This window comes from Schistocerca nitens, chromosome 4 (assembly GCF_023898315.1).
Source record: "Schistocerca nitens isolate TAMUIC-IGC-003100 chromosome 4, iqSchNite1.1, whole genome shotgun sequence".
Taxonomy (NCBI): Eukaryota; Metazoa; Arthropoda; class Insecta; order Orthoptera; family Acrididae; genus Schistocerca; species Schistocerca nitens.
In genome coordinates this window covers 410,614,510-410,638,473 of record NC_064617.1, presented here as the reverse complement: position 1 = coordinate 410,638,473, position 23,964 = coordinate 410,614,510, and the positions used below count along the sequence as shown (strand labels likewise).

General features: G+C 44.2%; 1 protein-coding gene across 2 annotated transcripts in view; it reads right to left on the bottom strand.

Moving 5' to 3' along the window:
- LOC126251528 (POU domain, class 3, transcription factor 2) overlaps window positions 1–21,953 on the bottom strand; it is a 706,060-nt gene extending 684,107 nt beyond the window's left edge. For both annotated transcript variants that reach the window (XM_049952019.1, XM_049952021.1), the window contains exon 1: window positions 21,521–21,953. The gene's annotated coding sequence lies outside the window, so the exon portion shown is untranslated. The remainder of the gene's footprint in view (window positions 1–21,520) is intronic.
- Between the last annotated feature and the right edge of the window lie 2,011 nt (window positions 21,954–23,964).

Below are 23,964 nucleotides of genomic sequence, written 5' to 3'. Positions count from 1 at the left end.
TTGCGACGACATTACTTTCTATAGAATTTCCCAGTTATGTCGATCTCACCATACTATTCGTTATTCAATCTGTACATCGAGCAAGCAGTAAAGAAAAACCAAGGAAAAAATTAGGAAGGGAATTAAAGTTCAGGGACAAGAAATAAAACTTCGAGATTTGCGGTTGACATTGCAATTCCTTCAGAGGTAAAGGGGTTGGAAAATCAGTTTAATGGAATGGGTAGTTTCTTGAAAAGAGGTTATAAGATGAATATGAAATAAAGTAAACGACGTGTAAAGGAACATAGTCTAAATCAGGTGACGATGAGGGAATTAGATTAGACAATGTGACGACAAAATATCTGCCGAAGCAGAGAGGACATAAAATGCATACTGACAACAGCAACGAAGCGTTGCTGAAAAACACAAAAATCGTTTGTATTGAATATAAATTTAAGTGTTGGGAAGTCTTTTCCGGGGGAGACGGGGGTTATTGTCTGGAGTTTACCGTTGTACGGAAGTGAAACGTGGACGATAAACAATTCAGACAGGAGAGGGTAGAATGTTTTGAGATTCAGTGCTAAAGAAGACTGTTGAGGATTAGATGGGTGGATTGGACAACTACTGAGGACGTAGTGAATCGAATTGGGGATACAATAAATTTAAGCCAAAACTTAATGAAAAGAAGAGTTCGGTTGATATGACTCATCTTGAGCCATCATGGAAAGTCAATTTAGCAATGGAGAAAAGTGTGAATGAAGAAATCGTAGAGGGAAACCGATGTTTAACTAAAGTTAGCAAGTTATAATGGATGTAGGTTGTACTCGTTATGCATGAACATCAGAATGAAGGAAGGAAGATGATGATATAATGTGCCATCGATGGCTAGGCCAATAAAAGGGGGAGGGGGAGGGGTAGAATTGGAAATAAAATCGAGCGTATGCTTCACTAAGAGACAATCCCTCTGTCACTCTAACAATTACTTGGGGTTGAGTAGAAGTAACTGCAATGTCCTAATTGAAATTACGAAGGAAAGAAAATGTTTTGATTACAAGAACGAGGTTACACTCGTACTTTTCTTATGTATATTTGGGAAAATAAAATAGCTATAATAAATGATATTTATGAAGCTATTTTTTTTATTGGTTTCAAAGATCCGGGAGATAACTGGAGACAGTTTGTGTTGGTTCTTGGAATGTTGTTGGCTTGAAGATCGTTATGCACACAGATCTGGCCGTTCCCTCCTTAATTTGGTGACACGATCTACGAAAATTACACACTGTTCACTCGAAGAATTACGTTTATTCGAAAGAACTTCACTCCTCTCGATCACGAATCTGCTGTTGCACTGATCGCATTAACTTGTTGGATGTCGCTATTACACAATACTCAGACGAGATTGCAGATGCCTTAAAAATACCTCATGCAGTATTTGCAGTTTTGAAAATTAATTGAGTTTCATGGATTATGTTTCCTGTCCTTCCACGGGGAAGATTCTTCTACACGACTTCGCACGATTTTCTTTTAAAGTAACTTTCCTGTATTGTGGATTATTGAGACCATGAACGAGTAGAACATCGCCAAGACTAACCGTTAGATCAGATCGATGATGCGGAAGTTTCTTGACGAGTAATCGTCTGACTTTTGCTTTTTTTTTAATCGTGGAGGAAGGTATCGTCGTGTAATGTCTGCTTCCTTTCTCGGTATACAGTGAGATGGAATCGTGAGATTTCGCTCATAAAAATCACACGCCCTTGATCAATGTTCCCACTTCACAATCATTCCTCGAAACGCGTCAACATAAATTTGTGTTGCAGTGCAACTATCCTTTCTGCTGTTATATTCGTTACTGAATTCGTTGTTCTTATAAGTTTCAGTGTAAATACTAAGTGAGTGTGCCTCTATGGTGGCGGTTGTCCAAAGACCATTTCTCAAGCCCGTTCTGTCAGATATCATTTCGTACTTTGTCTTTTACATCTTCCATGAGACTCATAAAAAACGATTTTGACAAATTTTATCAATTTTTTTCTTTTCATTTTTCGTGTGGTACATGTTTCTCTTTAATATAGGGTTGTGCTTCAGACAAGAAGTTCTAGCAGTTTCTTTCCCTAGTTTCTGCTTTTAACTTTATAAATAACAGAATTTTTCAGAATTCTCTGACATCTTATTGTATATGTAACTATAACACTTCATTACTTTTGTCACTTCATCCATACCACATACTCTATTTCAGTCAGGCCAGTTTATTAAGGCTGAATGAACTTCTGAATTTTCTTTACTTTCAGTCAGAAGTACGAGAACCTCGCCGGTCTCCAATTAAACAGCTGTGAAGATACGGAAATTTGTCTAAGTTCATTGTTCAAACTCGATTTATATACTTCCACTCAGGATTTTAACACTTCATTCGATTGCGTACAGACAATGCCCTGAAGGTAACGTTGTTTATCTTATTCCTTCCTTTTCTTGGCATAAATTAAGAATTCGTGCTTCATTAAATAAACAGATACAAACTACTCACTATCCAGCACACCTTAATGTTTTTCGCTATTTTTTTATCATTCCACTCAACTGTTTGTATGCAAAAGCGATCATCTCAGCAGCCATTTCCTTCGACAGCGCGCAATGATGTTCTCCTCAAAACTATCTGTTTCTAAGAACTTTTTTACACAAATATGAATGACGTTGCAGTTCTCAAGCACCCAACTAATTTTTGTCGATGTCGCGATACCTCACCAACACTTTCGTCCCTTCTTTGAAATAAAGATTCAAATGCAGCTCACAGTAATTCGTAACGAATATTACCATTAATCATTATTGCACTGCTGAGCAATTCATTCTTTTCATCAGACTTCCTGTTCTTTCCACCTGTCTTCTCTTTGCTCTGTCTTTTTTTTCGCCTGCTCGCTTGAAATTAAGAACTTCCTCTTTCATTTTCCCGCATTGCGGTTTATCTAACTGTATTTGATGACGACTTTTTCTGTTCATATTCCCTTAGCATCTCTTTATATTTTAGTCCATCATTTTGTATTTTCTTCTGTGTGCTTACGATTAGCGAAGGAAATGTAATAAATGTTCCTATTTAGAATTATTTTCGTCATTAGGCTTTCGAATGGCTGGTAGCACCTCATTCTACACTCCTGGAAATTGAAATAAGAACACCGTGAATTCATTGTCCCAGGAAGGGGAAACTTTATTGACACATTCCTGGGGTCAGATACATCACATGATCACACTGACAGAACCACAGGCACATAGACACAGGCAACAGAGCATGCACAATGTCGGCACTAGTACAGTGTATATCCACCTTTCGCAGCAATGCAGGCTGCTATTCTCCCATGGAGACGATCGTAGAGATGCTGGATGTAGTCCTGTGGAACGGCTTGCCATGCCATTTCCACCTGGCGCCTCAGTTGGACCAGCGTTTGTGCTGGACGTGCAGACCGCGTGAGACGACGCTTCATCCAGTCCCAAACATGCTCAATGGGGGACAGATCCGGAGATCTTGCTGGCCAGGGTAGTTGACTTACACCTTCTAGAGCACGTTGGGTGGCACGGGATACATGCGGACGTGCATTGTCCTGTTGGAACAGCAAGTTCCCTTGCCGGTCTAGGAATGGTAGAACGATGGGTTCGATGACGGTTTGGATGTACCGTGCACTATTCAGTGTCCCCTCGACGATCACCAGTGGTGTACGGCCAGTGTAGGAGATCGCTCCCCACACCATGATGGCGGGTGTTGGCCCTGTGTGCCTCGGTCGTATGCAGTCCTAATTGTGGCGCTCACCTGCACGGCGCCAAACACGCATACGACCATCATTGGCACCAAGGCAGAAGCGACTCTCATCGCTGAAGACGACACGTCTCCATTCGTCCCTCCATTCACGCCTGTCGCGACACCACTGGAGGCGGGCTGCACGATGTTGGGGTGTGAGCGGAAGACGGCCTAACGGTGTGCGGGACCGTAGCCCAGCTTCATGGAGACGGTTGCGAATCGTCCTCGCCGATACCCCAGGAGCAACAGTGTCCCTAATTTGCTGGGAAGTGGCGGTGCGGTCCCCTACGGCACTGCGTAGGATCCTACGGTCTTGGCGTGCATCCGTGCGTCGCTGCGGTCCGGTCCCAGGTCGACGGGCACGTGCACCTTCCGCCGACCACTGGCGACAACATCGATGTACTGTGGAGACCTCACGCCCCACGTGTTGAGCAATTCGGCGGTACGTCCACCCGGCCTCCCGCATGCCCACTATACGCCCTCGCTCAAAGTCCGTCAACTGCACATACGGTTCACGTCCACGCTGTCGCGGCATGCTACCAGTGTTAAAGACTGCGATGGAGCTCCGTATGCCACGGCAAACTGGCTGACACTGACGGCGGCGGTGCACAAATGCTGCGCAGCTAGCGCCATTCGACGGCCAACACCGCGTTTCCTGGTGTGTCCGCTGTGCCGTGCGTGTGATCATTGCTTGTACAGCCCTCTCGCAGTGTCCAGAGCAAGTATGGTGGGTCTGACACACCGGTGTCAATGTGTTCTTTTTTCCATTTCCAGGAGTGTAGTTTATCTGATGTTAATAATTTTATCAGTACATATCCACCACACGCAACATCCTCTATAATCAGTTCTACATTATCCAATCTCCATCCCTCCTTACTGCTTTTTCCAGCGGAAAGTTAACAGTAGCTGGATGCGTTAGCTAATGATCAACTTCGTTGGTAGGAGCTTTCCACATACAACGTTCCTAATCTATTCATTTTAGTACCATTTCCATAAACATTATTTGTAACGTCCTTCTGTGCAAACAGGCAACAAACGCTTCGAGTTTATTCTTTTACTGTTTTTCGCACCACTTAAATGTGAATGTGAAGGTGAACCGTAAGAAATGTCATCTTCAAGACGATATTAAATACTAGCGTAACTATGCTGTAGAAGCGAACATTCTTCTGTTGCTGAAATCTGCTTCTTGATTCTGTCGTCATTTGTAGTCTTAATTGTTCCGCTCTATCTGCTGAGTCTTCTCGTGTTCGAAGTTTTTGGCCAGGTCTTATATTCTTTTCCGCTACTCTTCAGCAAAATCGTTTTTGCGTCTATTATCCAAATTTCGCACTACATACATTTTCAATTCTTCTCAGTAGATCAGAATTGTATTTAACCTTGGCCATAAAGGGTATGTTATCTCTTCCCTTTTGCATTTCTATTTTCTTTTGAATTTCTTCCGCTTAGTTTTAGAAAACAGTTGCGATAAGAAGCAACTTTGTCTTAACATGACCTTGTTTATGAATTTCCCACGGTCGAGGTTCACAGTCATGTAGAGTTATTTAAAAGATATATTCCCCGTTGATTGTAGAAATTATTTATTTCACAATTGCAGTTTCGGCCTTTGGGCCATTTTCAAGTGGTACTGAGAAAGATTTTGCTTCAGCGCATGTTTGTCTATAAAACCCTCCGACGGTATTTTGAACATATTATTCGACATTACTTGTGGTAGGATTGAGTGCACAATAACTTTATATTGAATGTATTGTGGTTATCATTTATAGCCTATAGACTGCTTATGGTCGGTCATCGTATGCGGTCATTACGTCATGCTGCAAGAGAGAGTTTCAACGTCTGCACTGGCGGTGTCGAGAGTTTGTTTCAAGGCACCACTAAGATTGTAGCCGCTGTCCTGCATGAAGCTGTTCTGACACGTTCTAATTTGATATGCTTCAATAGAAGAGTCCCAAAATTTGAGGTTCATCAAGTATTGTTCTGCATTTATCGTGTGACTGTGCTCACCGACTGCTGATTTCAGCTTCTCGATTTTTAATGTACTAGTCGGTAACGGCACCGGCAGACTGACCGATGTAGTGGTTTCTGCCTCAGAAGAATAAAGTTCGGGGACTGTAACATCCAGACTGTCCTCAAATGTACGCAACATCTCGTCGATCTTCTCAGATGATCAGAAAATAGTTCTTAACGCCTCTTCTTCTCACGACCATATGTTGAAGTACCACCGCAGAGAGCAAGAAACGTAACAGATAGATCTTGAGGTGACTGTTCAGCATTTCGCGTTACTTTTATGAAGACGTGCGCCGACCAGTTACAAGCTGTGATTGGGCTACAAGACGCCATCACAGCACGAGCCCTGACGGGCAACTGCTTCTTAGGGAGGCGACGTAGGATTTCGTCGAATACGCGAAGCTGTACTCAGATTTGAAGCGACAAGAAAACGAATAATGTCACTAGTAATATTGTCTGCCGGGTTATTAATATATAAAATGAACGGCAAGGGCCCCAAAATCCTTCTTTAAGGCGTTCCTAAAGTTACTTCAACTTTCGCTGACCCTCCTCTCCAAGAAATAGTCAGGCCAGTCACAAATTTCGCTTGGTACTCCGTATGACCTTAGTTTCGGTAATAAACGTCTTCGTGTAAAGGTAGCCAAATGCTTCTCAGATTTTTAGCGACATTACCCGACGCAACCTCCGACAGTTTCAGCTTCATTTGTCACATCTGCTCTCACGAACTCCCCTGCTCAAAACCTGCTCAACGACCGAACTCCGAAATTTGTCCCAAAACCGCCACTAACCCCAGCACCCGAACTTCGGAACTTGCACTAGACCTGTGATTTTCTTTTGGCCAACCCCCACAAATCGTCAGTAACCCAACTTGCAGGATTGGAGCAACGTTTACCTACAGAGTGTTATAACATTTTTATTACATAATTGACAGAAAGATAAATTATTATCTAAAATATCCTAACTGACAAAGAATGATGGAAACTTTTTACAGAAAATTACACAATGCAATAGCAGGTACTCTTACTCGTAAGGTAACATTTAAGCTTTTTACGAAACAGACTTCAGAAAGTGCAGTCTGTCCGTATCAGTCAGTACTGCACTGCTTTGTTCTGGATGAATATTTGTAGATCTTTGGTTTGCTTGTCCAGAATCGACACTATTTAGGCGAATGTAAGAGCCTACTCGTACTCTTCTGTGGTCACTAACAAAACTGTAAAAGCTATGGCAAGCCGATCATTTAAAATGGGAACGAATGAAATCTCAAAAATGGTTCAAATGGTACTGAGCACTATGGGACTTAACATTTGAGGTCATCAGTCCCCTGGAACTTAGAACTACTTAAACCTAACTAACCTAAGGACATCACACACATCCATGCCCGAGGCAGGATTCGAACCTGCGACCGTAGCGGTCGCGCGGTTCCAAACTGAAACGCCTAGAACCGCTCGGCCACAACGAATGAAATCTCAGGCACGCATTTGTTACTCTCCAAAGCGCAGAGGACTCGTCTGCCCAAATAAATCAGAAAGAAGTATTTTACTCGTTATTACAGTTTTCTATGGGACAGAGACCGAACAGCGAGTATACGCTCTTCCGGACAAACCATCATTATCATTTATCTCTTTGTTCCTCATGTAAGCAAGAGAGAAGGAATAATGAAGACACTTCCCTTATCGGTCTGTGTGCGGCAGCATGCGGACCTAATAAGTTCCAAGGCGGTGCGCGTAAAAACGGGATTTTCCGGTATTCAGACTTCGGGTACTATGGTTATAAAAAGGTAGGGTCAAGTATTTTGGACTGGTCTTGGGCTACGGATCGTTTGTATACCCAAAAGAATGATCGTCTTAGCGTCACTATCCTACAGTACAGGGTCAAACAATGAACGTTACACAGTTCTTCCTGCGTAGACAAATGGAGCCAATCGGTTGGTTCTTTTTGCATTTGATGTGGTCTACGGTGGGCTTGATGGGAAATATGGAGACACCATTAGTTCCCGGAAGGTTCCTAGGAAAACCCCACAAAGAGTGCTTTTTACTGCATTTTCGCCGTCACCAGCGGACTAAAACCCAGCCAAGGATTCCAAGACGGCTGTGTACAGTAAATGGCTGAAATTTTTGCGATATATTCGTAAGATACCGATCCCGAACAGGTTCGAAAATTTTCTAGGTATCTTTATCCGGCCGGCCGAAGTGGCCGTGCGGTTAAAGGCGCTGCAGTCTGGAACCGCAAGACCGCTACGGTCGCAGGTTTGAATCCTGCCTGGGGCATGGATGTTTGTGATGTCCTTAGGTTAGTTAGGCTTAACTAGTTCTAAGTTCTAGGGGACTAATGACCTCAGCAGTTGAGTCCCATAGTGCTCAGAGCCATTTGAACCATTTTTATCTTTATCCGTTTCCAAGATACATAGGTTAAAAATTACCCTACTTCTATACGTATAATCCGGTATGAAGAGAAATCTTAATTACCGCGGCAAATTGCCCATTTTAACGGTGTATTCTCTAGGTATTTACCTAGAAGAATGATCTCCCCGTTTTCAAAAATCTTTATCCGATATTGCGAAACTCCCCAACAACTTGTTTTATGGCTACCAAAACACAGCCGCTGATTCCAAGACGGATATGCATAGCAAATGGCTGTAATTCTTACGATGTATTCCTAAGATCTCGATCTCATCTCTAACAACCTTGAAACTTTTCCTCATATCTTTATCCACTTCCGACACACAGAGGTCCAAAGTTACCCTACTCGTAAACGTAAAATACGAGCGTAAAATTCGATGTGAAGAGATAATGTAATTTCTAAAGTGACGTCGCACGGAGAAATATGCCGTAAAGTGTCTCCGTTATCATCTGGGAACTTCCTGTTATAGTACTGAAGCACATGCAAAAATTTTTTGCACGTAAAATACGGTCGGAGATGTAAAATTAGTTTTGAGTTATTTCAGTTTCACATAAATGTAAACTCCCTATATGTTAGTGACCACATATTTCTTTTCGTATGAATTGCATGCCCTGCTGCAGCAGAGAAAATAAGGGAACCAGCGGAAATCTCCTCCTATCCTAGCACAAAAATATGCGAATATGGTCCTGTTTATTTAAAATACTCTGACTCAAAATTGCGGTGTCAGTTGCCTCATTCTATCTTCTGCAGCATCTTTGAAACTTTTTCTAAAACTTTTGGCATGCCAGCAAATCGTTCTTTTTCATGCTAGGAGAGAAAAGCAAAGAGATGGAAAAGTAATAAATCCTGGAAGATAGCAGACAATGGTTGCGTCACAGAAAGGTCGAAGGAAACAATGGTAGTGTGGCGGAAACAGTGGGACACAGTGGCAGTGGAACATAGTTGACATTGACAGAATAGTGTTACGAAAAGAGTGTAGGAAACAGTGTAGGGGGGGGGGGGTAGGGATAAAGAGGAAGAGAAAACAGAAGTATGTGAGAGCCAGTGATAACGAGAGATAGACTGACAACGAGGAAGTGAGGGAGCCGGCCACTCTAATGTTGCCTTCACGGCTCCTACTGGAGCGATACGTAGGAAGATGGATATTTCTCGATTCTGCACTTGAAATTGATTCTTGAAATTTTGTAAGTAGACTTTAGTGGGGTAACTTGCGCCTGTCTTCAAGAGTGTGCCAATTAAAAAAAATGGCTCTGAGCAAGTTAAGTCCAACTTCTGAGGTCATCAGTGCCTTAGAACTTAGAACTACTTAAACCTAACTAACCTAAGGACATCACACACATCCATGCCCGAGGCAGGATTCGAACCTGCGACCGCAGTGGTCGCGCGGTTCCAGACTGTAGCGCCTAGAACCGTTCGGCCACCCCGGCCGGCGTGCCAATTAAGATTAACATTTCGGCGATGCTCTGCCCCGAGTCAAACCTATGACAATTCGTGCCACCCTTCTTGAATATGTTCATTAGCTGCAGTTAGCCACATTAGGTGTGGGTTCCACACACTTGAGCTATTTTCTGAGATCGGACACAAGTGATCTGTAAGCAGTCTGTGAAACTGTCCTTTTTCATCGAATATAAATTTCTTTAGCTAAAGAAAACACGCCATAAGTTAAGGTTCAATCAAATGTTTGCAACACCTCCTGCCAATAAACCGATGTTTCCCATCTGCACCGAGCTAGGTGGAGCAGTGGTATTAGCACACTGGACTCGCATTCGGGAGGACGACGGTTCAAATCCGCGTCCGGCCGTACTGATTTAGGTTTTCCGTGATTTCCCTAAATCGCTTCAGGTAAATGCCGGATTGGTTCCTTTGAAAGGGCACGGCCGACTTCCTTCCCCATTCTTCCCTAATCCGATGGGAGAGATGATCTCGCTGTGTGGTCCCCTCCCCCCCCCTCCCTCCCGAATCAACCAACCAATCAACAAATGTCCTACCCTCACACTCGAAACTGAGCCTCTCCCATCTACCTTACCTGCAATAGCCTATGTCATCATCCCATTTAATACCTCTTCAAATTGTTATACGCAATATTTGTTTATGATTTGACTGATTCTAATTGCCAATCACTGACAGTCTATTTCAATTGCTATCGCGCAGAGAAGCCATTAACTGTGACTTGCCGCTAGCATACTTTACGTATGACCAGAATCTCTTTGGATTTTCTGCCAAGTTTCGAGATAAAGTTTGGCCGTGGAAACCATTGTAAGCCTCTTGCGTTGATGTCCGCGCTAAGCTTCGAGATTCTGTAAAACATCGTCAATCTTCGAGATATTGCGTTCGTTTAAATATGGCATGATCTTTTCGTTGCTTCTGCAACAGTGTTCTGATCCGATTTATGTACCAAGGGGGATCAGCTCCGTCGTTTGCTAATTTATTTGCTACGACTCTCTCAATTGCTTTCGATACTACTTCTTTGAATTCGAGCCACATCTGGTGTACACTTAAATTGTTAATTTGGAAGGAGTGGAGATTGTCTCTCAGGAAGGCGTGAAGTGAATTATTATCTGCTTTTTTGAATAGGTATATTTTTCGTTTATTTTTGGAGGATTTGGGGATACAATATTCAATCTCGCTACGACCTCCCCGTGTTCACTAATCCATGTATCCGTTTTGGTGCTCGTTAATAGCTCGGGATTATTTGTTACTAAGAGGTTAAGTGTGTTTTCATAACCGTTTACTATTCGCGTGGGCTCATGAAGTAACGGCTCTAAATAATCTTCAGAGAATGTGTTTAGCACAATTTCGAATGATGTTTGATGCGTACCTCCGGGCTGAAACTTGTATTTTCGCCTACATGCCGAGGGTAAATTAAAGTCACCATCAACTACAATTGTGTGGGTCGGATACGTATTTAAAATTAAACTCAAGTTTTCTTTGAACTTTTTAGCAATTGTATCGTCTGAGATGGGACGTCAGTAAAAGGATCCAGTTATTATTTTATTCCGGTTGCCAAGAATGATCTTTGCCCTTACTAACTCACAGGAACTACCTGCTTCAATTTCGCTACAAGATAAACTACTTCTAAGAGCAACAAACACTCCACCACCAACTGTGTTTAGCCTGTCCTTTCGGATCACCATCAGGTTCTTCGCAGAAATTTCGGCTGAACTCATCTCCGGATCTAGCCATCTTTCAGTGACTATAACGATTTTAGCATCAGTGCTCTCTATTAGCGCTTGGAGCTCTGGTACTTTTCGAAACAATTTGCAACTTTTATACCGATGGTTCTGTATCTACTTTCTTCCTATGTTCGACCTGCACCCATTGTGACTGAAGCCCTTTTTGTGTTTCCCCAGGACCATCTAACCTAACAAAGAAATGATACATGTTTTCCTCAATTTAACTTCTATTTTTCAACATTATCTCCTTGTTAAGTACGTATTCTTGTCCTAGGTATGCTACCATCTCTTTAACTCGTTGAAATAATAAGTAGTGGCTTTCTCAGCGAAAAAGTTGTTCACGGATGTGATTGCCTCTTTACCCGACGATAATTCTGTCCTCCCAGCTCAGCTTTTAGCCGAGGGAACAACAATACGCCGCTTAGGGCTAGCTCTGGCGAGCAAGGAGGATGATCAAGTAGTCGAAATCGTAATTCGTAGATTATCGTCATGGCAAACACTGAGGCGTGGAACGGCGCAGAGAGAGCAATCGTGGCAGCCAGCGTGCGGCAAGCTTTCTCATCCCTAAGTTTTTAATCAGTATATGACAAACACGTTCTGTAGATATGATCATAGCCTCTGCTATTTCTCTCTCCTTAGTTTGACTGTTCTCTAGCGCTATTTGGTGAAGACCAACATTATCATCGGTGGCTGCAGTTTTTGACCGTCCCGAACGTTCATCGTCACCCACGCTGGTATGGCCACGTTTCAGTTCGACCGCCCAGAAGTTCAGTGATAAACGATGGTGCAGAGTCCTCGTAAACTGCGTACAATTCGTGTTTAATTTGCGTAGAGGTATTGGCTTTCAGAAACAAAAATCTAATGACATCTCGACTAAAACGATTTTCATGCAACAACTGAGCTTCCAAAACGGCTCAAATTTTAATGAGTGCCTTACTAGACATTCACAAACAAATTCCCCATATTTTGTTGACAAGGAGTGTTCTACGTATGTCGAGGTCGGAGTCTTTTCAGACTAACCAAGTAACCTACTTTCTGAAGACGCTACGTAAAACATATGTCGATACCTATCTTCGCCAAACAAAAATCGTGTGGCATGCGTAGTTGTTCGTAGCACGGACACTAAGGCGTGCGATCTCGCGATACATAGCGTGGCACGCCATTTGTGTCTGACGAGGTGTATACGCACTTGTTGTAGATGCACCTGAGAATGAGCAACGCTCGAAAATAGTGGTGATTACTAAAATACCATTTTAACCCTTTTACTGAGCATTTAGTCTGAGCAACCGCCCGCCATGCGCGCGTAATATTCAAGTAGTGCGTATATATACGACTATCGCTAACATTGAGAAAAAAACTGAGGCGAGAAATGTAATATTATCGGTTTGAATTGTTTCTTTTCTTAGTCTTTGCAGAGAAATACTTATGTTTTCCAAAACAGTCCTTTATTAGGAGAAAAAATACAAAATTTATTACATTAGTAAAACTTCAAAGCGTCGTCTCGTTCGAACATAAGGTGCATTACTTTCTATACAACTGTATCTAGTGTCACTTCGATTGTCGTGTTTGGCACCTCCTTTTGGCCTCTTCTTCGTCGATGTACCCGGGATTAGCGAGATGTTAGGCGTAAGGAGTTATGACCATCAGCCGATCTCCTTCCAGGACTGCCCTCTGTTTGCGGTCGGTGGTGAACTAGAGGATCTGCTGAAAAACAGATATTGCAATATTTCTTCCTGTTTGAATTTTACATAACACATGAATTTTCAGCAGAGACAGATCTAGCAAATGAGAAAGAAATACTTTTTTATAGCATTTTACAGTTTTCGTATACGTTCTACTGAACTTAGCATCATGTTGCTAATGTCGGCGTCCCCCATATTTTCAGTGTAGCTAACGATGCAAGATGGTTACCTTTTTGCTTCATTTGAGCTTCTGTCGATGTTTTCATTTGCTATAATTTCGCTTTTATGAAGAGTTTAAGGCATCCTGACTTCCCGCTTGTCCTGCCACTTAAGAGCAATGAGGATGACATAAATCCGATCTCACTTGTTTTAGGTGTTTTTATAATGCAGGGAAGCCTTTACTGTTTTTCTTTACAGGACAACAAGCATTAGTCACTCTGTCATGCAGATAAGAAACTAATGCCTAGCTAGTGTACGAATTGTCAACATACAGTCTACGACCATTACCACGTTAGCGTTCAAATAAAGTAAGAACAATGCTCCCAGATATTCAAACATCTACACCAATATCAGTTTCTGTATTTACGTCCGTTGCTACACCTATATAAATAATAAAGTCAAGAGAATATTCCAATTTCACGATCACACGACACAAAAAACTGCAGCAAATCTGTAGCTTTTGGATGGAATGTAATTTTTGAAGAAGACACTACTTTTGTAGAGGACTAATCGTTCGTTAATGCGCAAATTTTGAAAAGAATGGAAAGCATATGGAAATGTGTTTGTTAGACAATGTACAGTTCGCTTACTTTTTCAGACTGTTTTTCATCTCCAGGGTCCTCCTTGTTGTCAGTAAAGTGGACCATTCTTAGTAACAGAAGGTACCTACATCTCGGCATGATTTGCGTAAACACTGGAGTAGACAGAAACAGATTGTTGGACCAAGCTGTTTATTTCATTTATTCTCACCTGAGCCATCAGAAAATTTGTGGCAAGGAAGCTTAAATTTGATCACTGTGTTTCTCCAACATCGCAGACTAGATTTTTCACTGGTGTCGCTACAAAAGTGCTCGTAACATAAATTGCATTGCTCACCTATTTAATTTACAATTTCTTGGCCAAAAAAGAGCTTGTAAGCAGTCATATATAGTAGATGAGTCATCTAAATGGACGATTTTGCAACAAGAATGACTGTTATCGGAATTATATACTTTACGTCCAAAGCAGAGTCTTTCCATCTAAGATCACCTGCTTTGTGTCTTTTAGCAGATTTATCAGGGATATGCTCAGGCTCTTCTTCGGAATCGGAGGAAGAAGCGACGGTAACATCAAAATCTGGATATCCATTTACCATTTCAGCGCTGGATGGTTCACCAACACCTTGAATTTTGTGATAACGGATTCACCTACAAGTTCATCGGCATCAGTATCTGTCCAACCATAATCAGCTGGACTGGGCTTGATGAAGTCTTCGTAATCACTGTGATTCAGAAGACTCGGCAGCTCATCTTCTGTAAAACTGACGGTAACCTCATGTCATTTTATTCGATAACACGAAGGCGTAGCGCGAAAACTATGTTAAAGTTACGACACCAGTGACCTCTAAACAGAATTTAGTATTGAATATGTCGGTCGGGTAATTCCCTATACATATCTGTACGATTGTAGCAGGAAACCGCTGCAAATATTTTTCGCAGCAGGTCGTATGTATACGCCTGGAACATTGAAATGGTTAGCGTGATTATACGTTTGGAGCAGTGAAAGGATTAATATACAGAGTGGCGCTCACTGGACAGTTGGTTAAAAGAAAACAAAAGTAGCAGGAAGAATTAGACAAGAGAAAATTTTAACCCGTTAAGATGTTATTAACAGCCGGCCGTTGTGGCCGAGCGGTTCTAGGCGATTTAGTCCGGAACCGCACTGCTGCTACGGTCGCACGTTCGAATCCTGCTTCGGGTATGGATGTGTGTGCTGTCCTTAGGTTAGTTAGGTTTAAGTAATTCTGAGTTCTAGGGGACTAATAACCTCAGGAGTTAAGTCCCATAGTGCTCAAAGCCATTTGAACCATTTTGTTATTAACAAATGGTGATAATTACGCGTTGCCCAGTTGGTAAGCAATGCAATAACAAACCATACAAACAAAATAATCATACAAGTTAATTGTTGAAAGCGTGATCTGTGAGACGTCTTTACAGCTGTAGTTTTACAGAAAAATTGTTCAAATGGCTCTGAGCACTATGGGACTTAACTTCTGAGGTCATCAGGCCCCTAGAACTTAGAACTACTTAAACCTAACTAACCTAAGAACATCACACACATCCATTCCCGAGGCAGGATTCGAACCTGCGACCGTAGCAGCCGCGCGGTTCCGGACTGAAGCGCCTAGAACCGCTTGGCCAGCGAACCGGCCGTGATTTAGACAGTGATATCACAGTATGCCTCAAAGTGTGTACCAGTGTTTCAAAAAGACGTCAAATAAGTTTTAATGAAGACGAAATACAGTTTACAAGTGTTGTTCGTATTTGTAATGAAATATAAATTCAGTGTTATGTTTATATCACTGTCCAGTGTCCAGTGACTTTGTGCCATCCTGTTCAGCCTGGTGGAACGATCATAAATATCCGAGCCTGTTGGTTGGTCGGTCTGGGGTGTAAAAGGATCAAAGTGTTTGGCCATCAGTCCCTTTTTCCTCATGCAAACAAGGCTCTAGTAGCGCCAAAAGGAGTCGGAGAAAGGTAAACGGCGGAAAATTAACGAGGAACCGTACGGGAAGAGAATACGAAAGAAGCTAACGATAAGGGGAAAGCGTACACTAAAAGGAAAAATAGTGGAAGGTATTACAATAATATAGCAGATGACCGAAGCTGGCTGATCACACGAATAAAAAAGGATGAGCCAGCCACTCTGCAACACACTAAAATTTCCAGCCTAAAAGAGAAGGCGAGATGAATACACTTAGGGATAAGAAGAATGCCAAGGCAAGCAAACAGCAAAGAAAGAGTGAGGAAGATATAAAATGGACGCCGGCCACAGTGGCCGAGCGGTTCTAGGCGCTTCAGTCAGGAATCGCGCGACTGTTACGGTCGCAGGTTCGAATCCTGCCTAGGGCATGGATGTGTGTGATGTCCTTAGGTTAGTTAGGTTTAAGTAGTTCTAAGTTCTAGGGGCCTGATGACCTAAGATGTCAAGTCCCATAGTGCTCAGAGCCATTTGAACCATTTTTTAAATGGACGGAGAGTGGAGGCCTGGAAGAGAAGGCCAGACGCCCACCCTTAGATTGTGTGATAAAAACCCCCCTCTCGAGTAGGACAAAATCAGCCATCGAGCCATTGTCGCCCAACACCGGAGGCAGGGTGCTGGGAAGGTTAAAAGTCCGCCGCAGAGCGGCTAAAATTGGGCAGTCCAGCAGGATGTGGACGACAATCATCAGGGGGCCACAGCAGGTGGGTCCTCGCGACGAAGGATGTGGCCATGTGTTAGCCAAGTATGACCGATGCGGAGCCGGCAAACAACAACGGAGTCCCTGCTAGTGGCTCGCGTGGGTGACTGCCACGCATTAGTTGTGCAGTCCAACCATAAGAAGATGAACACGAGACACAGATACATATTAATCGTCTTGAGGTAGATGACTAAGAAGTTCTGCCTCGAGGAAAGGTGTGACGAGTGCTGCTAAACAGAAGGCAGCGAGCGGCGCGGCGGGCAGAAGCAGCAAGTGTCGGGGGGCGGAGCTGCGCGGCAGCGCCAGCTGGCGGCGTCGGCAGCGGGGCGCGCGACGGCAGGCGCCAGCCCAGCCGCCGCCGGCGGTGCCCAAGTTTTTCGGCCGTGTCGGAAGTAAAGCAGCGGCGGCGGCGGGCATGCGCCCTGGTGACCTGCTCAAGAAGGCGGCCGGGAGGGGGAGGGGGTAAGGACGAGGAGTCTGCCGGCGCCGCGCCGCGCTGCGCCTTGCCAGAAGCCCGCGCGCCGTCGCAGCCGCCGCCGCCGCTACGCAGCCCTGCCGGCTCTCGCCGGCCGTCGCGGCGCTCGTCTTCTCCGCAGGCGGAAGTCGGCGCGCAGCTGACGTCGGTTGCTCGAGACGCCGTGCGCGCCTCCAGTTTTCGTGCTGCGTGCTTACGTGACGACTAGCCAGTGTGTGCGTCGGCTGTATTACTGAGCGCTTGCGGTGCTTAGGTCTGCTCGTGCACAGAAGATCAGCTAATTTACCCGCTGAGATCTGCCAGCAAGTGCACCGTAACGCTGTTCTTCGTACTATCTTAGAGTCGTTGCGTACAACCACCATGAAGACGCATAAAATCTTGTTCTCCAGCTATTTTCGACATTATGTCACCGTCTGGTAGACTTAAACATTTTAAAACGGCGTAGAAATATTACATATCCGTAATTTTAAAATTTGCCAAACGCGTATGTATACCGCCGCGCAAATAAGTGGGCTGAGTCTTGTGTTCCAATTCCAGCCATTTTGACGGAGCTAAATAGATTTATAGCATATTTTAAAATTATAGACATGTAATATATTACATCATTTTAAATTACTAAGTCTACCCCACGATGACATATCGTCGAAATTACTTGCAAAACAATAAAGCTTTGTGATGTTTATACGTAAGATGAATTTTTTTTTCTAAAAAAAAAAGCTAAGGCGCACAACTTACAGAAGATTTTACATACTTTTTAAAATTACTTTTTCTACAGTCACATACTCTCTCTCGCATAAAATGACTACAGATTTATTTCGTACTCGTGTTTTTCAACTCTTAACATTCGCAGAAAAAAAGGTATCGCGCATTATTCAGATATGGATCTTTTAATTGTAACTAAGCTCATCAATGAAATACACGGAGTGCATTCCACACGGTTGTAACCTGACTATGACAGTGTGCCTAGGTTAATGAAATATATCAGTGCACTTTTCTGTTCAATGTAATATGTGTGTTACTGTTGACGGCAGTGACGTGGGATCATCTGACTTGATTGAATGCAACAGTAAGAATGTTGTCATACAGGTTATTGCAAATAATTTCAAGATACCTGAAAATGATGAAAACAGGTAGTTAATATAGATTTATTTATCAGTAACCTCACCAAAGCACTTGCTCGCGTCCACGAGCGCAAGAGTAACTTTTTAGGCGTTTGACGAAAAAAATTGTAATGGGTATCATCACACCGGCAACGAAAGTACAATTTTGTATACTTCCTACGAGCGCTTTTTCTGTGTTCTTTACAGTAAAACAAAAATTCTAGCACTAGTACCACTGTCAGTGCCGAAAATCATCACTGGCCTATACGGGGAACGCATCACCAAATTACTCGTTTGCTCGTGTAGGCTCAATTTTGATTTTGAAGTCGTTTATTCGGCGTGACTAAATCGTGAAGAACTGTGCGATTTTGAACACGTTATCGTAGCGCTTTATTATTAGAAATTATCCTCGGAATAAATGTGTGCGCAGAGAAACAACAATTTGTGACATGCCAGTGGTCGGCACAAAATGGGAAAGACCGATAGCGTCACACTTGTATTAACCCATGTGCTTAAAAATTGCAAAAAAGTGTCACTTCTCTAGCGTCAACACCAACTCTGCCGCTCCAAGTAATTAAAAAAAATACATTTCTTTTCCTCTGATGCATTTTCCAACAAAGACAAGCTCTATTTAATGGAATAAACATATACAGACAGCTATGGAGCTCGCTAGGAATTTTATACGGACAGTTTTCTCTTCTTGTCATACGAACATTATTATTCTATCATTACATTTAACTTACATGTATTACACAACACGCACATCCGCAATGAGTTGCGCGTGACCAAGGTAGCGACGAGCATGAACATTTGAGTTAAATATTTTGAGCTTCTTAACAGAAGTTTTGTTGTTTGCGAAACCAAAACGTTAAGGAGTACAAATAAATTTCAATTTCGTCTCTTCGACTGCGCATTTTGCCTGTATCCATGAAGTCTCGTAAGCATGTTAAGAATTTCAGTTTAGTAATATTACTAAAAGTATGTGACTTACCTTGTGTGTACATGTGTAGGGGCCGTCCTGGCGCTGTCTTTACGTCTATACGTGATGATTTCCAAATAACAGGCAAGACAAAAGAAATGATATGAATTGCCTCCTTCATAGATTTTACAAAATTCAGATTACAATTGTGGGAACATGGCTACAAAAACAGCGATTAAGTTGAAAGAAATATGCCATTTTTTCTCCGTCTAATAAAATATTTCGATGTGCTAGTGCGTTGTTGAGGTTTTTACAGCAATAAAACCCCAACCAATAGTACATCTATATCTTTTTTTAGATAGCAGTGAAGCACTTTCCTTCCAATGGCGTTGTTAGAGCGTGTTGGAAATATATATGGACTGTAGCTAACTTGCCAAAGATAATTTCTGTAAAAGCTACTCGCGATGCAAGAAAAGACGTTGATCTTAACAGAAGTAAGAAACGACGTGATTTACTTGGCTGCGAGATTTATTCTAATCTATGTGGCACACACGTCTGCCTTTTAGTGCTAAGCACCTGAAACATTTTTCGTGGTGCGCTGTTCGCAGAAATAAATTTTTGGAACAGCGCGCAATAAAAATGAAAGGAATCTATACTACTAAATAACAACTTTACAATAGCAACTATACTACAGTGAAGGGGAGTGAGTTTCACGTGCGTGCACTCTACTGTACGGACGTAGATGTTCAGAAGACGACTACAGTTCCGTTAGCCGCAGAAACACGTGGCTCCGCGTTTGCTGCAGACACGTGGTGCTCGGTCATCAAGAGCAGAATTCGAACCTCCCCAGCCTGTCCAGTCCAAGATCAGCGCGTTATTTACGACGGATCTCTCGGGTGGCACTTTTCGCTCTCCCTCCGGCGCGTTTCCGCCGGCCGTCGTAACGGTCTGTGTACAGTCGGCGGACGCAGCCTCAGCCGCAAGTATAATGAGCGCCTTGCAGTGACGTCGGCCACTATTACTGCTGAGTAATGGTGTTATTACTCCTCCGCAAGACAAAGAGTAACGCACGAGGCGACGGCGCTGCTCCGTGGGATTGTTGAGCCGGAGGAGCCTAGCGGACCCATGCCATACACACGCACAAACACTCACACACGTACACATACACACACAATTCGCAATTAGCTCCACAGGGGAGGGACACATTAATAATTCCAAATTGTTCCTGACTGAATCGATTATCGTGTTAGCTTTCCTGAGGTAAATGGCTATTTCGAAAGCGCGGCGCGGCCCTCGAGAGGGAACGAGAGAGACAGGCAGAGACAGAGGGGGGGGCGTGGGGGAGCTAAGTACGTGGCGCAAAAAGGGAACAGGCTCCCCACCTCCGCGCGAGTAGCATGGTAATTGCACGAGCCGCCGTGTCTTGTCCGAAGAAATTACACTGTAGCCTGCGGAACGGCCGCGAAAGTGCACCGGTTGTTCGTTTGACAGAGTGAGGTCGTGCGCGCTGCGAAGCGGACGTGCGGGGGACGATTTGTGCCCGTTTCGCGAAAACACAGGCGAGCGAGTTTTCGCAGTTGACGCTCTGATGAATGGGCGGCTTCCTCTGGCCAGTAATTACCGAGTCCACTTTCTTATTTCCCGGAAGCTTAACGAGAGGGAATTACAAAACACTCCTCCGCCTCTCCCTCTCTCGGCCTCCTTTTCTCACGCCTGCCAACCATCGACTTCTCGAGATGCAGTTCTAAATTAGCCAGGCCAAATCTATGGCGTATAATAAGTACTATTACCAAGTCGGCTGTTTATCATACGGTAGGAATGTTTTCCCGCCAGCCTGGGAGTAACTTACAAGCGTGTCGCGCTGTCGGGGCTATTATCCGCTCGGGAACGGACGCCCAATGGACGTGCGACGTTTGGGAACGGATCTCCACCGAATCGCTTTACCGGCGGCGTGTCGGTTTCGGCGGCACATAAAAGTCAATATTGTTATTCGTATTACGGTGCGGCGGTTTAATCAGTGTCATACAAAACGCACGCGGCGCCAGAGCGCGCGAGAGAGGGGTAAACTGCCACGCTGCCAGTTGGCCATTATTACGTTTAATTACTTCTGTAATGCAATCAGCGATATATGGCGGGTGCAGCGTCAGATAATTGAAAATGCGTCATTGGACTTACTTGAATAGCGGAGCTAAATTACGGTAATCGCAGGAATTCGGACGGGCAGTGTGAGCGCGCGCGCGCGCGACTTTGTGAAATTGCCGGACCTGCCTTTTACGTTCGCTACGGTGGTCTGGTTGTGTGAGAGAGACAGTGGTCTCCTCCTCTCTCTCTCTGTCTCTCCTACCGCCTCACTGTGCGCACCTCCTCCCCTGTCGGGTCTTGCTGCGCGCCGCAATTAACGGAACCACTAATGAACAGTGCGCTAATCGACATTAATCCGTCTCCGTCGGCGTCGTCCGGAGGCTGCCCGCCAGACGAACATTTACGACCCACAGACACACGCGTGCTTGCACGCACGTGAGACGGCAAACGCGGAACAGCTGACACGTGACGCGCCGGCGGCGTAGCACTCACCTGAAGTACAGAAGGTCTGCGCGTCCAGCTCAGCGCGTCGCCTCGGCGCCTCCGCCGTTCGGCCCTCCTCCGGCGAGGTCCGTCTCGTGCGCCGCTAGCGTCTCAGCGACTGTCAACAGCAGGCGCGCACTCGGCGACAAAACAAAACACGCTGCACTTCCGCTTCAGCACGTGACAGCGCGCCGGCGTCAAGGTAGGTGGGGATAAAAAAAAACAACAGCGATCGAGTGTTGTGATTCGTCGGCCAAAGTCAAGTCAGAAGAGCTCCATAGAGGACGGGCCGGCTCGCCACGAGTGTGAAGCGTGGTCTGCGAGCGCTGTCACAGGCGTCGTCCCATCACCGGCAGCGGTCACGTGGCGGGGGTGGTCCGCAGGAGGAGCTTGTGCGTGCGCGCAGCCAGCTCCGCGTCCTCCGCGCAGCGCTCACTTGACGCGACTGAGCGCGCGCCACCACGCTGCTAAGACAGAGCCATCTAGCAGGCGGCCGGGGAACCCCCTCCTCCCCGGCACGGCACTCCCCCTCCTCCGCCGCGGCCGCCCGCCCCCTGCCCCCCGCGCGCCCCTCTGACGCCCTTCCGCAACGTCCCCCACGCGGCGCGTGATGAATATCCCCCACCCTGGGTCCCTCCTCGGCCAACCCTCTTTCTGTACAACGCACAAACGGGGTCGCGTTTGCGCATGACCGAGAATTATAATTAGATTCGTAATGTCCAGTTATTATTCTTCGGCGCTACTAGCCGCGCAGAAAACATCCGGCCGGCGGCGAGAGCGCGCGCGGGAGGGAACGAAGTGTGTGCTCTCCGCAAGGAGCGAAGGGGCGCGCCTTCGTAGTACAACGGGACGCATCGCGTGCTACTACCGACCATCGGGCGTCGCGAAATATCCCCGATGTCTTGGCGAGTGCAATGTGCGATAGTACTTATTTCGGTCGCATTTCCTTATTTATTTTCACACTCCACTTGCCACGCAGTTTTAACGCAACAACCCATTGTTGTCAACTTCCTATAAACACTACAGGATTTTTTGAAGCCTTCCATCTAAGCCCGTGTTAGTTCAACTGTAACAGACTTTGTGAAAACTGCCTTAAAGAAAGCTACATTGTAATTTTACGGTACCTGAAAAACATTTTTGTTTTGACAGTGTTCATTTCTAAGTCATGGCATCATCATCAGGGCTTCAGGACCGCAAAATGATTGATAAAAACCCTATTGGAAAGACAGTGGAAGGACTTTTTTTATTACGTCGTCAAACACTTATTGCTTTTAGCTTATAGCCATAGATATTGTGCTATCATTAATTCTCTTACAATCTATTTTCTTTGCTCCACATTCGGTTGTTCTTGTGGTTGCTGCGCTGGGTGGTATTTTCGCTGCCGCAACAGTTCGCCATCTGCAGTTTTTCGCCGAACTGTTATTAAGATGTTCTCTAGTTTTAATATGCGACTATGTCTTAAGTTTCTCCGAGTCTTTATTGTATTCTGTTTGCAGTAGTTCCAGTTTCGCTATTTGTAGAAGACAGTCTGCCTGAGCAATGCGACAATGTGCGTTTCTTCGGTAAAGATTGAAACATTTGTCACCACAACAGAACCACTAGAAACAGTAACAAAAGGGCACTCGCGAAAAGTAAACTCATCTCTGGAAAGAAATAACGGTAGGCGTAAAATTACAAATGACAAAGGGAAAGCAAGATGAACGTCTTCTGCTGAGAGCAGAGAGCTACTTTAACGACCAAAGAATGGCATTGATGGTTGCGTACCACTACGTTGAACAGTAAAACTGTTGTGTTCGAGATGATGACTTCAAAAGATTTTTATTCGCTGTTTTCTGACAGTATGCAAATGTATTGTGATAAATATACAACGAACTGTGATGGTAAATGGATACATGCTAAGACGCGATAGCATTTCATGTTATGCTCTGTTGTCAACTGTTTCCGAAGTACAACAAATATTAGAATCTCTGAGGAACGCAAATAGAACCGAACTGCATTTTCTTGATCTGTTTAATTGTCAATTTCCTTTCAAAAACCATGTTCCAAAACTTCATCGTGAACCTCAATATTTTTGCAACTCGTGTAGACAGATCTGTTCCTAATCGGAATGGGTAACGATGTTCTACATTAACATATCCACAAATATTTGAAACACGAAAAAGCATTTCCTCGTCTTAATGCAATTATAACAAAGTTGTAAAGGAATAGTGATAATAAAGTACGCAGTACTCCACTAAGTTACTACCGCGTACGCTCTTCTTTATCTCTCAGAGATGTGAGTCTGGAAAACTCTTAATATGAAACTTTCCCTTCGGTATCGTTCATATTGTCAGATCCTAATTTACTTTCGTTTCCTCGTGGAACGCTCTGTATTGAGGGCGTCCTATCTAAGATGGACATCCCAAATATTTAACGAACAGTTCAAATTTTCAAAAGTAAACATACACTATGAA